Source organism: Bufo bufo, chromosome 6, assembly GCF_905171765.1.
Source record: "Bufo bufo chromosome 6, aBufBuf1.1, whole genome shotgun sequence".
NCBI classification, from domain to species: Eukaryota; Metazoa; Chordata; class Amphibia; order Anura; family Bufonidae; genus Bufo; species Bufo bufo.
Window position 1 is genome coordinate 269,196,578 of NC_053394.1, and position 15,455 is coordinate 269,212,032.

General features: G+C 44.2%; 1 protein-coding gene across 1 annotated transcript in view; it reads right to left on the reverse strand.

Annotated features, from left to right (window-relative positions):
* ADAMTS14 (ADAM metallopeptidase with thrombospondin type 1 motif 14) overlaps nucleotides 1-15,455 on the reverse strand; it is a 237,933-nt gene that overhangs the window by 96,813 nt on the left and 125,665 nt on the right.

Below are 15,455 nucleotides of genomic sequence, written 5' to 3' on the forward strand. Positions count from 1 at the left end.
ACTCTCAGTACCATGCACCATGATATATGAGATAAGGTACATTCCAGACATCACTTGGTGTAACTTTGGTCCATATCATGGTTGTGGGGGGGCAGTGCTCTTATTGACGTGATATTACGCACTTATTGCAATTTAGCGGAGTTTGTGCGCACAGGTACCCGCCATTTTGCGTGGGCCCCTTAGCCATTCAGCTGGCATCGGTTGCACCCCACGTTTGATGCCCGGTGTGTCCATAATGTCCATAATCTCGTGGTTGGCAGGGGCGTCCGTGCATAAAGGTGGCGACACTCTAGGCAGGCTTTGATATAGAATGACGAAGGTCAGCGGTTTAAAAACAAAAAAAACAAAACTCATTCTGATTCCTGCAGGTGGTCAGGTTCCATTCAGTCATTACCGGTTTCCTCCTATACTGACGTCGTGTCCCGTTCTTTTGGTAGGGTCCTCTCTCCAAGACTTTACACGTTTTCTGCCTCCCGCTATACCTCATCTTCGTTCGTTATGCCTCAGCTGTCAGGTTGTCACCAGGGTCGGTTTTCTTTTCTTGCATGACGGTTCTGCAGTGGCGGTGGTGGAGTCTGTTTTCACGGGTGTTAGTCAGCAGGTCGCTAGACTGTGATGGTGACGTCCCGAAATTTTTTTGTTTTTTTGTTTTAACAGTCTGGTCATGTCTCACACATCGGATATCGTGGAAGCTTCTGGTGAAGATTTTGGTTCCAGGGTATCTGAATCCGGGAGTATTCCTTCTCTTTGCAACTGGACTGTGCCTAAACTTATGTCCGAGTTAACGAAGAGAGGCATTCCCTTCCCGGCTGCTGCCCGGAAGGCGGAATTGTATCGGCTACTGGTGTCCACCCCTGTAGAGCCTAATCAGCAAGAAGTCTCCATGGCTACGGTTCAAACCTCCTTGACTCAACTCCACGTTATGCTCAATAGTCTGACGTCCTCCATGTCTAGTGTACAATCTAGGTTGGAGTCAGTGGAGTCGAGGGTTTCGGGCTTATCTACACCTGCTGCATTGTTACCGGTCGTAACTACATCGGTGGCTAGTACTTCAGGTAACTTTGTTTCAGTGCCCAATGTCACGCCAGCCCATTTTATCCCGGCCAATATAAAAAAGGACATCCTCGATGGGAGGGACGTGAACCTAGCTTCCCTGCTAATTGCCACTCGTGACCTATCGAACAATAGGGTCATCTCTTGTGGCGCTGTCTCTGTCGTCCTGAAGGGTCGCGATCTTAAGCTGGGTAGGAAATTGACAATACCAGAATTTGTACTTGCTTTTAGTTTGTACCGAGATATCATTTGTTCAGTACGGCTGGATAGGAGGGAAGAATTGGACCTATACTTGTTCAGGGTCACGGAGCTAGGCTACAAATACGGCGGGTTTGGCTTCTATGACTATCATTGCTCGTTTTCCGCGAAGGCTGCAGCGGCGCTCAGCCAGTTTCAGTTCACCACCAACTGGGCAAATATTGATACAGAGATATTTTGCAGGCACTTCGCAGGGCTGAAAGCTCCGGCATGTTCATCTTGCCAGTCTATCTACCACACAGGCGAATGGTGTCATAATGCAGCGAATACACCGAGGTCCAATCCTTCTGCTCCTGTCCCAGGTCCGTCGGTTGTGGCCTAGCAGCATGCAACGGTAGACAAACTCGGCCGTCCCATCAAGTACCTGGGCAGATCACAAATCTGCAACAACTATAATTTTTCAGCTTGCAATTATAGTCAATGCCGTCTGTTGCACATTTGTGTTAACTGTTTCCGGGCTCACCCGAAGGTTGCCTGCTCATTAAAGTCAGATAAACGTCGTGAATGTGGATCTCCTGAATTTTTACCTGCAGGGGCACGAGGATACTTGTTTTTGCGATTTTCTGGTGTCTGGTTTTACTGGTTTCCACACAGGCCTAGTAGCATTGCCAGAAGTAGCATTGCCAGATGACACTCATGAGTGTAGAAACTTGCAGTCCGCATTACTTAACCCTGGGTCCATAGATAGACTATTACAGCTGGAGTTAGATAAGGGTTACGTTATCGGGCCCTTTACAACATCCCCGTTCGAACGGTGGAGGGTCAGCCCTATAGGGGTCGTCACGGGTAGATTCAGTAACAAAGAGAGACTGATATTCGATCTGTCGGCACCTCACGGTACACATGCACCTAGTCTCAATTCTCTCATACCGGCTGAGGAGGTCAGCATGGTATACGCCTCCATCGATCAGGCAATCGCGCTTATCTTAGCGACAGGTCCCGGGGCTATTCTATCCAAAGCGGACATATCGGACGCTTTTAAGTTAATCCCGATCAGGCCAGAGCTTTGGCGGTGGCATGGGATCAAGTGGAATACTCGTTATTATTTTGCCACGAAATTGATTTTTGGGTCCCGTAGCAGCCCTTGGATTTTTGATCAGCTGGCAAAAGCTTTACATTGGATCCTAGAGAATAAGTTTGATTGCGAACATGTTATACATTACCTAGACGACTTCCTGCTGATTGAATCTCCACAGGGCCCGCGAGGTGATCTCCAAAGTCTCTTAAATTGTTTTGCGCAGTTAGGGATCCCCGTTTCCCCAAAAAAGGTGGATGGTCCTGCTACCGTCATTACCTTCCTGGGCATTGTGTTGGATACGGGGAGCATGTCCGCTAGGCTACCAGTAGACAAGTTGGTCAGGGTCCAGGAAGTTATTCACAAATTCACAGTGGGCAGGGTCACCACGAAGGTAGCGCTGCAATCATTGTTAGGCATGCTCAATTTTGCAATGCGCGTTATTCCTCAAGGTAGGTCTTTTGTAGCTAGGTTGTTACCAGTCCTTTCAGAGGCCCCCTGTCAGGATAGTCCAGTGTTCCTGGATAGTCAGGCGCTAGCAGATTTAGGGATGTGGGACCACTTTTTAAGTCATTGGAATGGCGTGTCTATGTTTGTTCCAGCAGTCTCAGATAACTCCCCCATTATATTCTCCAGTGGAGCGGTGAACACTGGTTTCGCTGCAATTTTTGGCCCCCATTGGCTAAACGGGACTTGGCCAGGGGAGGTGTTCGAAGCCACGGGAATTTGTCAGTCCACGGAGGCGAGGGACTTGTATCCCATGGTGGCAACAGCTTGTGTTTGGGGTAGCCATTGGACAGGCCGTACCGTGATCTTTACCTCTGATAGTTCCTCCATCATCACTATCCTTGACAGTGGCAAAACTAGGTCTCAACTAGCCATGTCCTTTCTAAAGCGTCTGGTGCAGTTGTCACTCATGCACAATTTCCTGTTCTGTGGCTCCCTCATACATGATGCGCAGATGGTAGCAGTTGACGCCCTAGCTAAGCACAATTACTCTCTGTTTTCTCAGGTCTGCCCTGAAGCCGATACGTCGAGGACCCCGTCTCCTCATCTGGCCTCGCTAATGCTCAACTAAACAGGTTCTTAGCCGCTGCCCATGGGCTGTTTTCCAGGTCTCTCTTGGCCAATACCACCAGAGCGTACAACACCGGCTGGCGCTTGTACTGTAAATTCCAACAGGAACACGCACAAGGCGGTCTTGGTCATATTGACCTCATACTGTCTTTCATCGGGTACTGTCATGTGCACAGGCACCTTTCAGATGGCACAGTGAGGACTTACTTGTCAGGGGTTCAACATCACTTATCCCTCCCTCATCCAGAGAGAAAATCATTATTTTCCAGTCATGTGGTCAAGGCCACATTGAAAGGCTTACAGAATAGTACCCCCGGGGTAAGCTCCCGTAGACAGCCCATTTCCGGCCCGGTATTTAGAGACATGTCCGACCTGTTAGATTCAAGGCCTTTCGGGGTACTACAAAGCTTGGTAGTTAAAGCTGCCATCTATTTGGCCTTTTACGGCTTCATGAGGCCAGGAGAATTCTCCTCTTCGTCACCTAGTAGGCCATTCTTAGCCCGTCGGCAGTTGGTCCCTAGCTCAGAGGGCTTTGTCCTGTCATTACCCGTGACTAAGACTTCCCAGTCAGGCCCCCCTACCCGGATAAAATTCTTCCGTACGACGCACAAATGGTGTCCAGTCCACTTTTTACAGGAATTGTCAGGGGCTTTGGGCGACCTCGGCTCTAACACTCCTCTGTTACCCTTCGGGCCAGCAGCGTTGTCCACCTCCCAGTTCATCTCACATGTGCATATCCTGGCGGTCAATTTAGGTTTAGACCCACTCACTGTATCAGGACATTCCTTTAGGATAGGTGCGGCATCAGCTGCTTCCAAGAATCAAGTCCCGGCACACATTATTCGTAAATTGGGCCGGTGGCGCTCGTCTTGTTTTAATCAGTATTTTCCCAACCCTACAGGGGAGATTTCATGTGCCTTCCAGACTTTGGTGTTGTAATGTGTAAATAAATATGTTTTGTACTTCATGCTGGTTTTTTGGCCTCTTTCAGGTGTACTCTCGACGGTAGCGGTTATGGCACAACTCAGACCGTTAACATCTGTTTTGAGTAAAGAAGGTGCTAGGTTCTGTCACATATAGCCCCGATCACAAGTATCAAGGCCGAGTTATTGGCCTGAATTTGTGAGAGGGGCGACCTGCCCTATATCAGCTGCTCACCTCTCACATAGGGGCACGGACGGCAGCAGCATTCCCCTTCCCTCCCGGCCCGCTCTTTCTCTTTACTCTCCCACAGGGTATGCCCTCTTTCAGGTGTACTCTCGACGGTAGCGGTTATGGCACAACTCAGACCGTTAACATCTGTTTTGAGTAAAGGAGGTGCTAGGTTCTGTCACATATAGCCCCGATCACAAATATATATATATATATAACAAAAGGAAAATGATGGCGGCACTGGAAAAACAAATGCTGGCGGGTGCTAAGTCCAGGGATATAGCTGCTTACCCCATGTAGATAAAGAGAAAGGTGAGAAAGGCTCTTGTATGATCTGAAACGTTGCCTTCCACATGGGTGAATAAACACCAATTTCTTTTTTACTTGGAGTGCTGTCCGCTTTTCGTCTTTTTATATATATATATATATATATATATATACACACAGTCATCACTGTTTCCAAGTACTCATTTCAAGATTAGAGGAGGCGAACACGACACACACTACAAACTGGAATATCATCTGTTTCTCAGTATTCAGTATGTTCCTTATGAAGCTGTATTCCCTTGAAGTCGAGCATGCAGCAACTTGCACAAACCACGCTGACCTCATTAACATCTAAAGATCGTACTTTAAGCAAAAAAATGCACTGTCCAATTTTAGCACAAACTACTTTTCTTTAAGCAGCTGTCTCTACCAATACCCTTTTCAAAGTACACTTACAGTAAGTGCTCTGAAAATTGTATGTGCCCTCTTGTCTCTGCCTGAGCTGAGATCTTATGCACTAATTTTAGGAGAGTGGGTGGAACTCTAGTGTATCCAGCAGGGAGGTCGCTCTTTGAACTTGTACTTGTTTACTAGACATGCTATCATTTGCGTGCAGCTTATCGTGACTGTGTTCTCTTCCCTGTGTACAGACACTAAATTTACCAGAAGTAATCAAGGGATGTAACTGTCAGTAAAGATCACATTCTGTTCAGGTGATTACAGGCTGGTTAGTCCTTATCATTGATCTAGGAGCTTCCATGCAACAGAAGGTAGTATTAATCTTTAAAGGAACCAAGGCGTTGAACATGTATTATTCTTCATTTGTTCATTTATTTTTACTATCTGAGTATTTCAATTAGATTTCAAGAACAATCTAATATAGTTGGGCATAATATGTTAATACATTATTATATACAGTAAAAGTACATTTATGTGTACAATCATGTCCAACTGTCCCCAACAGTCCCCAGTTTTGGTCTCTTTCCGGTGGTCCCAGGACAGTATCCACATGACTTGCCCTGCTCTGTCATCATGGGAGCACTGGGGAAGTGAGTGTTCATTTGACTGTGTTGAGGCACTTAAGGGGACCTCATAATGTATAGGGGGAGCACTTATGGGGAAATCATACAATCCTATTGCCTTTTGAACACATAACAGTGCCAGCCACAGTGTAGCTATCACAGTGCCAGGTACAGTGCTTCTTTCCATTACTGGGGCGATTTGTCATTGATAGGTGATGGCAGAAAACCTTGACATTTCTCCCTGCTCCCTGTATAGCAGTGGTTGTGTATTTGCACATTCACATACCCTAAGACACTGTGTGGGGAATTTATCATTGGCGGTGGTTTGGGCGTCAGTTTAAAGTCTGTCCTTGTTTTGTGAGGTTATGCCAAATTTACTAAATGGCGTAAAGTAATAATATATTTGACGTAAGTGCAATGTGGTGTACTGCTATGTCTTAAAAGTACACCAGGGGTTGCCTGGTGTGGAGATGTGATTTTTTTTAAAAGTCACCCATCAAAAATAATGTGCCAAATGTCACACGTGGGTATCACTTGCAACATTTTTACGCCACAAAACTGGTGTAGCAGACTTGATAAATGTCCCCATGTGTGCGCAAGTACAGATACGCTACTGTGCAGGTAGGGAAAAAACACCAATGATCCCGGAAGTAAAGCCTACTCTTCACAGACTACAAAAGGTCTCTTTTACGGAGGATGAAACATATCATACATTACAGACTTCTCTACTCATATCAGTCAGTACAACTAGGGCATGCTCAGCTCCTCTAGGCCAGCATGTTCTACCAAACAGCTAGACTTCATATTTCATATAGTGGGAGTTAAACTGTACCGAATGACTCTTAGGCCTCAGGCACACGACCATATGTATTTTGCGGTCCGCAAAAAATACGGATGACGTCCGTGTGCATTTCGTATTTTGCAGAACGGAACAGCTGGCCATTTGTAGAACAGTACTATCCTTGTCCATAATGCGGACAATAATAGGACATGTTCTATTTTTTTGCGGAATGGAAATACGGACATACAGAAACCAAATGCACACGGAGTACCTTCCGTTTTTTTAAGTGAATGGTTCCGCATACGGTGCGCAAAAAAACCTGAACGAACACGGAAAGAAAATACGTTCGTTTGCATGAGCCCTTAACTTGTAGTCCGAGGATTAAATAGAGACAAATGCATTACTAAAATACTGGACTGGTAGCACAGTTGGGCAGAAGCCAGTGTGACACTGGCATTCTTCACAGTGAGATCATCTCAGCTTCATGTGCCAAGATTTCATTAGTGCTAAAAAAAGATAGAGACTCTTGGTCAGGAGACAAAAATAATTCTTAATTGTGGAAGCATCTAAGTTTCAACTGTGAGCCAAATATATAACAAGTCTTTAATCTGAAAGGTTAATTGGCAAGAAGCGCAAACAAGACCAATTGATGAATTCAGCCTGGTGACTAAGTCGCAATCTATTCTTGGACTTTTACAGTAGTCATTGTCATGCTGCAATGCGGTGATGATGACTGCCTTTTCCCTAGCTAATATCTGGGCTTAAAGCTTATTTGCATACTCTTTGCATGTTGGTATGCATATAAGTGTTCATGCCTGTTTATTTAAAGGGAAGCTGTCGCCATGAAAATTCTAATTAATCTGCAGGCAGCATGGTATAGAGCAGAAGGAGCTGAGCAGACTGATATGTAGTTTTGCGGGAAAATATTCAGTATAGCCTGTATTTCATTCACTTAAACCTCTGTTCTTTCTGAGCTTTGAAGGCGGTCCTATCAGTGATTGACAACTATCACTGACTGTCAATCACTGATAGGACCGCCTCCTTGACCTCAAACCCACGAAAGAGCATGATATAAATGGATAAATTACAAGTTTTACTGAACCTTTTCCCATAAAACTATATATTAATCTGCTCAGCTCCTTCTGCTCTATTGCATGCTGCCTGCAGCTTAGACACCATGTTCAACATGACATGTTCCCTTTAACCACCTCAGCCCCCAGTGCTTAAACACCCTGAAAGACCAGGCCACTTTTTACACTTCTGACCTACACTACTTTCACCGTTTATTGCTCGGTCATGCAACTTACCACCCAAATGAATTTTACCTCCTTTTCTTCTCACTAATAGAGCTTTCATTTGGTGGTATTTCATTGCTGCTGACATTTTTACTTTTTTTATTATTAATCGAAATTTAACGATTTTTTTGCAAAAAAATGACATTTTTCACTTTCAGTTGTAAAATTTTGCAAAAAAAACGAGATCCATGTAGAAATTTTGCTCTAAATTTATTGTTCTACATGTCTTTGATAAAAAAAAAATGTTTGGGTAAAAAAAAAAAAATGGTTTGGGTAAAAGTTATAGCGTTTACAAACTATGGTACAAAAATGTGAATTTCCGCTTTTTGAAGCAGTTCTGACTTTCTGAGCACCTGTCATGTTTCCTGAGGTTCTACAATGGCCAGACAGTACAAACACCCCACAAATGACCCCATTTCGGAAAGTACACACCCTAAGGTATTCGCTGATGGGCATAGTGAGTTCATAGAACTTTTTATTTTTTGTCACAAGTTAGCGGAAAATGATGATTTTTTTTTTTTTTTCCTTTTCTTACAAAGTCTCATATTCCACTAACTTGTGACAAAAAATAAAAACTTCTATGAACTCACTATGCCCATCACGAAATACCTTGGGGTCTCTTCTTTCCAAAATGGGGTCACTTGTGGGGTAGTTATACTGCCCTGGCATTCTAGGGGCCCAAATGTGTGGTAAGGAGTTTGAAATCAAATTCTGTAAAAAATGACCTGTGAAATCAGAAAGGTGCTCTTTGGAATATGGGCCCCTTTGCCCACCTAGGCTGCAAAAAAGTGTCACACATCTGGTATCTCTGTATTCAGGAGAAGTTGAGGAATGTGTTTTGGGGTGTCTTTTTACATATACCCATGCTGGGTGAGATAAATATCTTGGTCAAATGCCAACTTTGTATAAAAAAATGGGAAAAGTTGTCTTTTGCCAAGATATTTCTCTCACCCAGCATGGGTATATGTAAAATGACACCCCAAAACACATTCCCCAACTTCTCCTGAGTACGGAGATACCAGATGTGTGACACTTTTTTGCAGCCTAGGTGGGCAAAGGGGCCCATATTCCAAAGAGCACCTTTCGGATTTCACAGGTCATTTTTTACAGAATTTGATTTCAAACTCCTTACCACACATTTGGCCCCTAGAATGCCAGGGCAGTATAACTACCCCACAAGTGACCCCATTTTGGAAAGAAGAGACCCCAAGGTATTCGCTGATGGGCATAGTGAGTTCATGGAAGTTTTTATTTTTTGTCACAAGTTAGTGGAATATGAGACTTTGTATGAAAAAAAAAAAAAATCAGCATTTTCCACTAACTTGTGACAAAAAATAAAAAATTCTAGGAACTCGCCATGCCCCTCACGGAATACCTTGGGGTGTCTTCTTTCCAAAATGGGGTCACTTGTGGGGTAGTTATACTGCCCTGGCATTTTCCAGGGGCCCTAATGTGTGGTAAGTAGGTAAATGACCTGTGAAATCCTAAAGGTGCTCTTTGGAATATGGGCCCCTTTGCCCACCTAGGCTGCAAAAAAGTGTCACACATGTGGTATTGCCGTACTCAGGAGACGTTGGGGAATGTGTTTTGTGGTGTCATTTTACATATACCCATGCTGGGTGAGAGAAATATCTTGGCAAAAGACAACTTTTCCCATTTTTTTATACAAAGTTGGCATTTGACCAAGATATTTCTCTCACCCAGCATGGGTATATGTAAAATGACACCCCAAAACACATTCCCCAACTTCTCCTGAGTACGGAGATACCAGATGTGTGACACTTTTTTGCAGCCTAGATGCGCAAAGGTGCCCAAATTCCTTTTAGGAGGGCATTTTTAGACATTTGGATACCAGACTTCTTCTCACGCTTTGGGGCCCCTAGAATGCCAGGGCAGTATAAATACCCTACATGTGACCCCATTTTGGAAAGAAGACACCCCAAGGTATTCAATGAGGGGCATGGCGAGTTCATAGAAATTTTTTTTTTTTGGCACAAGTTAGCGGAAATTGATATTTTTAATTTTTTTCTCACAAAGTCTCCCTTTCCGCTAACTTTGGACATAAATTTCAATCTTTCATGGACTCAATATGCCCCTCACGGAATACCTGGGGGTGTCTTCTTTCCGAAATGGGGTCACATGTGGGGTATTTATACTGCCCTGGCATTCTAGGGGCCCTAAAGCGTGAGAAGAAGTCTGGAATATAAATGTCTAAAAAATTTTACGCATTTGGATTCCGTGAGGGGTATGGTGAGTTCATGTGAGATTTTATTTTTTGACACAAGTTAGTGGAATATGAGACTTTGTAAGAAAAAAAATAAATAATTCCGCTAACTTGGGCCAAAAAAATGTCTGAATGGAGCCTTACAGAGGGGTGATCAATGACAGGGGGGTGATCAATGACAGGGGGGGTGATCAATGACAGGGGGTTGATCAATGACAGGGGGGGGTGATCAATGACAGGGGGTTGATCAATGACAGGGGGGTGATCAATGACAGGGGGGTGATCAGGGAGTCTATATGGGGTGATAACCACAGTCATTGATCACGCCCGTGTAAGGCTTCATTCAGACGTCCGTATGCGTTTTGCGGATCCGATCCATCTATCAGTGGATCCGTAAAAATCATGCGGACATCTGAATGGAGCTTTACAGGGGGGTGATCAATGACAGGGGGGTGATCAATGACAGGGGGGTGATCAGGGAGTCTATATGGGGTGATCACCACAGTCATTGATCACGCCCCTGTAAGGCTTCATTCAGACGTTCGGATGCGTTTTGCGGATCCGATCCATCTATCAGTGCATCCGTAAAAATCATGCGGACATCTGAATGGAGCTTTACAGGGGGGTAATCAATGACAGGGGGGTGATCAGGGAGTCTATATGGGGTGATCACCACAGTCATTGATCACGCCCCTGTAAGGCTTCATTCAGACGTCCGGATGCGTTTTGCGGATCCGATCCATCTATCAGTGGATCCGTAAAAATCATGCGGACATCTGAATGGAGCTTTACAGGGGGGTAATCAATGACAGGGGGGTGATCAGGGAGTCTATATGGGGTGATCACCACAGTCATTGATCACGCCCCTGTAAGGCTTCATTCAGACGTCCGGATGCGTTTTGCGGATCCGATCCATCTATCAGTGGATCCGTAAAAATCATGCGGACGTCTGAATGGAGCTTTACAGGGGGGTAATCAATGACAGGGGGGTGATCAGGGAGTCTATATGGGGTGATAACCACAGTCATTGATCATGCCCCTGTAAGGCTTCATTCAGACGTCCGGATGCGTTTTGCGGATCCAATCCATCTATCAGTGCATCCGTAAAAATCATGCGGACATCTGAATGGAGCTTTACAGGGGGGTAATCAATGACAGGGGGGTGATCAGGGAGTCTATATGGGGTGATCACCACAGTCATTGATCACGCCCCTGTAAGGCTTCATTCAGACGTCCGGATGCGTTTTGCGGATCCGATCCATCTATCAGTGGATCCGTAAAAATCATGCGGACATCTGAATGGAGCTTTACAGGGGGGTGATCAATGACAGGGGGGTAATCAAAGACAGGGGGGTGATCAGGGAGTCTATATGGGGTGATCACCACAGTCATTGATCACGCCCCTGTAAGGCTTCATTCAGACGTCCGGATGCGTTTTGCGGATCCGATCCATCTATCAGTGCATCCGTAAAAATCATGCGGACGTCTGAATGGAGCTTTACAGGGGGGTGATCAATGACAGGGGGGTAATCAATGACAGGGGGGTGATCAGAGAGTCTATATGGGGTGATCACCACAGTCATTGATCACGCCCCTGTAAGGCTTCATTCAGACGTCTGGATGCGTTTTGCGGATCCGATCCATCTATCAGTGGATCCGTAAAAATCATGCGAACGTCTGAATGGAGCTTTACAGGGGGTTGATCAATGACAGGGGGGTAATCAATGACAGGGGGGTGATCAGGGAGTCTATATGGGGTGATCAGGGGTGATCAGGGGCTAATAAGGGGTTAATAAGTGACGGGGGGGGGGGGGGGTGTAGTGTAGTGTAGTGGTGCTTGGTGGTACTTTACTGAGCTACCTGTGTCCTCTGGTGGTCGATCCAAACAAAGGGGACCACCAGAGGACCAGGTAGCAGGTATATTAGACGCTGTTATCAAAACAGCATCTAATATACCTGTTAGGGGTTAAAAAAAAACACATCTCCAGCCTGCCAGCGAACGATCGCCGCTGGCAGGCTGGAGATCAACTCTCTTACCTTCCGTTCCTGTGAGCGCGCGCGCCTGTGTGCGCGCGTTCACAGGAAGTCTCGCGTCTCGCGAGATGACGCATATATGCGTGACTGTGCGCAGCGCTGCCACCTCCGGAACGCGATCCTGCGTTAGGCGGTCCGGAGGTGGTTAAAGGGCATCTCTCAGCAGATTTGAACCTATAAATCTGGCTGACCTGTAGCGTGTGCACTTGGCAGCTGAAGGCATCTATATTGGTCCCATGTTCATATGTGCCCGCATTACTGAGAAAAATATGCAAATGAGCCATTAGGATCAACGGGGGTGTTGCCATTACACCTATAGGCTCAGCTCTCTCTGTAACTGCTGCTCCCTCTGTATTTTGATTGAAAAGACTGGGTTTTGATAATATTTGCACTGCCTGGCCCTGTCAATCAAAGTGCAGAGGGTGCAGCAGTAGCAGAGAGAGCAGAGCCTCTAGGTGTAATGGCTCCGCCCCCGTTGCTCCTAGAGGCTCATTTGCACATATGAAACATTATTTTTCTCAGCAATGTGGGCACATATGATCATGGGACCAACACAGATGTCTTCAGCTGCCAAGTGCACATGCAGCATCAGCCAGTTTCATAGGTACAAATCTGCTGACAGATGCCCTTTAAAGTGAGCCTGTACTTTTAACAAACTTTTGATATGTGATAGTGAGATCAAAGGTTTTAATCAATGGGGTTGAGACCCTACCGATCTCCAAATGAAGAAAAAGAAATGCTTAGACAGAGCACTTTCTCTCATCACTTCAATACAAAGTCTATGAGCCTTTTTTGAGTCCACTGTGTGTCGCCTCTTACTCCTTGTTTTAGTGATCGGCGGGGGTCTCAGTGTTCGGATCCCCACCGATCAAAACCTTCAATATGTCGCTAAGAGATATTAAAAGATTGCTAACAGCACAGCTACACTTTAAACATGTTGATGTTCCTAAAATGTCGGCATGCACACAGCTGGGATCCGTGTTTTGCAGATGCGAGGTTTGTGGACCGCAAAACACTTACCATCATGTGTATGAGGCATAAACCTGTCCAAGATTCTAGAAAAAGCAAAGATAATCAGATCTAAACAACATGAAGTAAAAGTGCAGGGGCTGCAATCCAAAAGTATACAAATGCTAAATATACTGCAGCACTCAAATTTCAGTGTGTAGCAACTATAGCATTAATGCAATTCGATAAAATCCATATATTCAATGCCTGCATATACTGTAGCATGTTGTTTGGATGTGCTGACTTGTACACTCGGGGCTGTGGCTGCTTTGTGCACTTCTTCCCATCTGCCCAAGGCTTTTAATTAAAACAGAATATAGATGGATTCTACTTGTCCTGAGTCCAAGAGAAGTGAGACTTTTTAGCGGAGGGTCCCATCTGAAGAGGTCATCATGTGGGACAGATGGGTTCACACAATTTGATTAAAATGAACGCTAAGAACTTCAGATTAATACAGTAAGAATAGAGAGTATAGCAGTAATGCTATAGTTTACATTTCTATACAAAATTATTTCATAATCTTCATAGAAAAATAGAACTATAACTATTGAGGAAGTTGAGACAGGGCAACCCCCCCACCCCTTTCCCTTCATACAATGATGAGTTAAATGATGAAATTCTATGAAATAAAGTAAACCTATTAAAATTTGTATATAGAAACTCCCCCTAGAAGCAGTTAAAGTTAAAGTTTTGGAATGGCCAACTCAAAGTCCTGACCTTCATCCAATAGAAATGTGTGGAAGGACCTGGGGCGAGCAGTTTTATGGGAGGACACTCACCAACATAACAGAGTTGAAGATGTTTTGTACGGCGAAATGGGTTAAAATTCCTAATCAACAACTACCAGAAAGGTTTAGTTACAGTTATTGCTGCAGAAGGGGTGACACAAAATACTGAAAGCAAAGGTTTACATACTTTTGTTACTCATAAATGTGATATTGGATCATTTTATTATGACCAATTCTAACATTTTTGACTCATTTCTTTGATTTGGTTATCTTTATTTACTTTTAGGACTGATGTAGTTTTAGGTCAAATGATACAGAAATATAGAAAATTCCTTTCAAGCACCACTATATATAATAATCTTCCCTATAAAACAATAAAACCTCACTGAATAGCCACGTCCACCATATGCCCTGCAATATGATATAATAATGCCAAACATATAGCTATATTAAAATCCCTATATGAATCATGGATGGTAAAGAGAATCATTAAGCTTCTACTGAACAGAGAGTGCAATGCGTCTCTACTGAACAAAAAAGATAAATAAGTCAAAATAAATGATTCTGCAAAAAACTGACAATATAGGAGATTGATGCAAGAAGCAAAATATACTGACCATACATAGACGAGGGGTATACCATAGAGTGCAAATGTTATGTTGGAAAATAGAAAGACACCGACCTCAAAGGAAAAACCAATGTAGGTATAGACACTATGCCATAAATAGGTACAGTACAGACCAAAGGTTTGGACACACCTTCTCATTCAAAGAGTTTTCTTTATTTTCATGACTATGAAGGCATCAAAACTATGAATTAACACATGTGGAATTATATACATAACAAACAAGTGTGAAACAACTGAAAATATGTCATATTCTAGGTTCTTCAAAGTATCCACCTTTTGCTTTGATTACTGCTTTGCACACTCTTGGCATTCTCTTGATGAGCTTCAAGAGGTAGTCCCCTGAAATGGTCTTCCAACAGTCTTGAAGGAGTTCCAAGAGATGCTTAGCACTTGTTGGCCCTTTTGCCTTCACTCTGCGGTCCAGCTCACCCCAAACCATCTCGATTGGGTTCAGGTCCGGTGACTGTGGAGGCCAGGTCATCTGGTGCAGCACCCCATCACTCTCCTTCATGGTCAAATAGCCCTTACTTTCAAAGTTTTCCCAATTTTTCGGCTGACGGACTGACCTTCATTTCTTAAAGTAATGATGGCCACTCGTTTTTCTTTACTTAGCTGCTTTTTTCTTGCCATAATACAAATTCTAACAGTCTATTCAGTAGGACTATCAGCTGTGTATCCACCTGACTTCTCCTCAATGCAACTGATGGTCCCAACCCCATTTCTAAGTCAAGAAATCCCACTTATTAAACCTGACAGGGCACACCTGTGAAGTGAAAACCATTTCAGGGGACTACCTCTTGAATCTCATCAAGAGAATGCCAAGAGTGTGCAAAGCAGTAATCAAAGCAAAAGATGGCTACTTTGAAGAACCTAGAATATGACATATTTGCAGTTGTTTCACACTTGTTTGTTA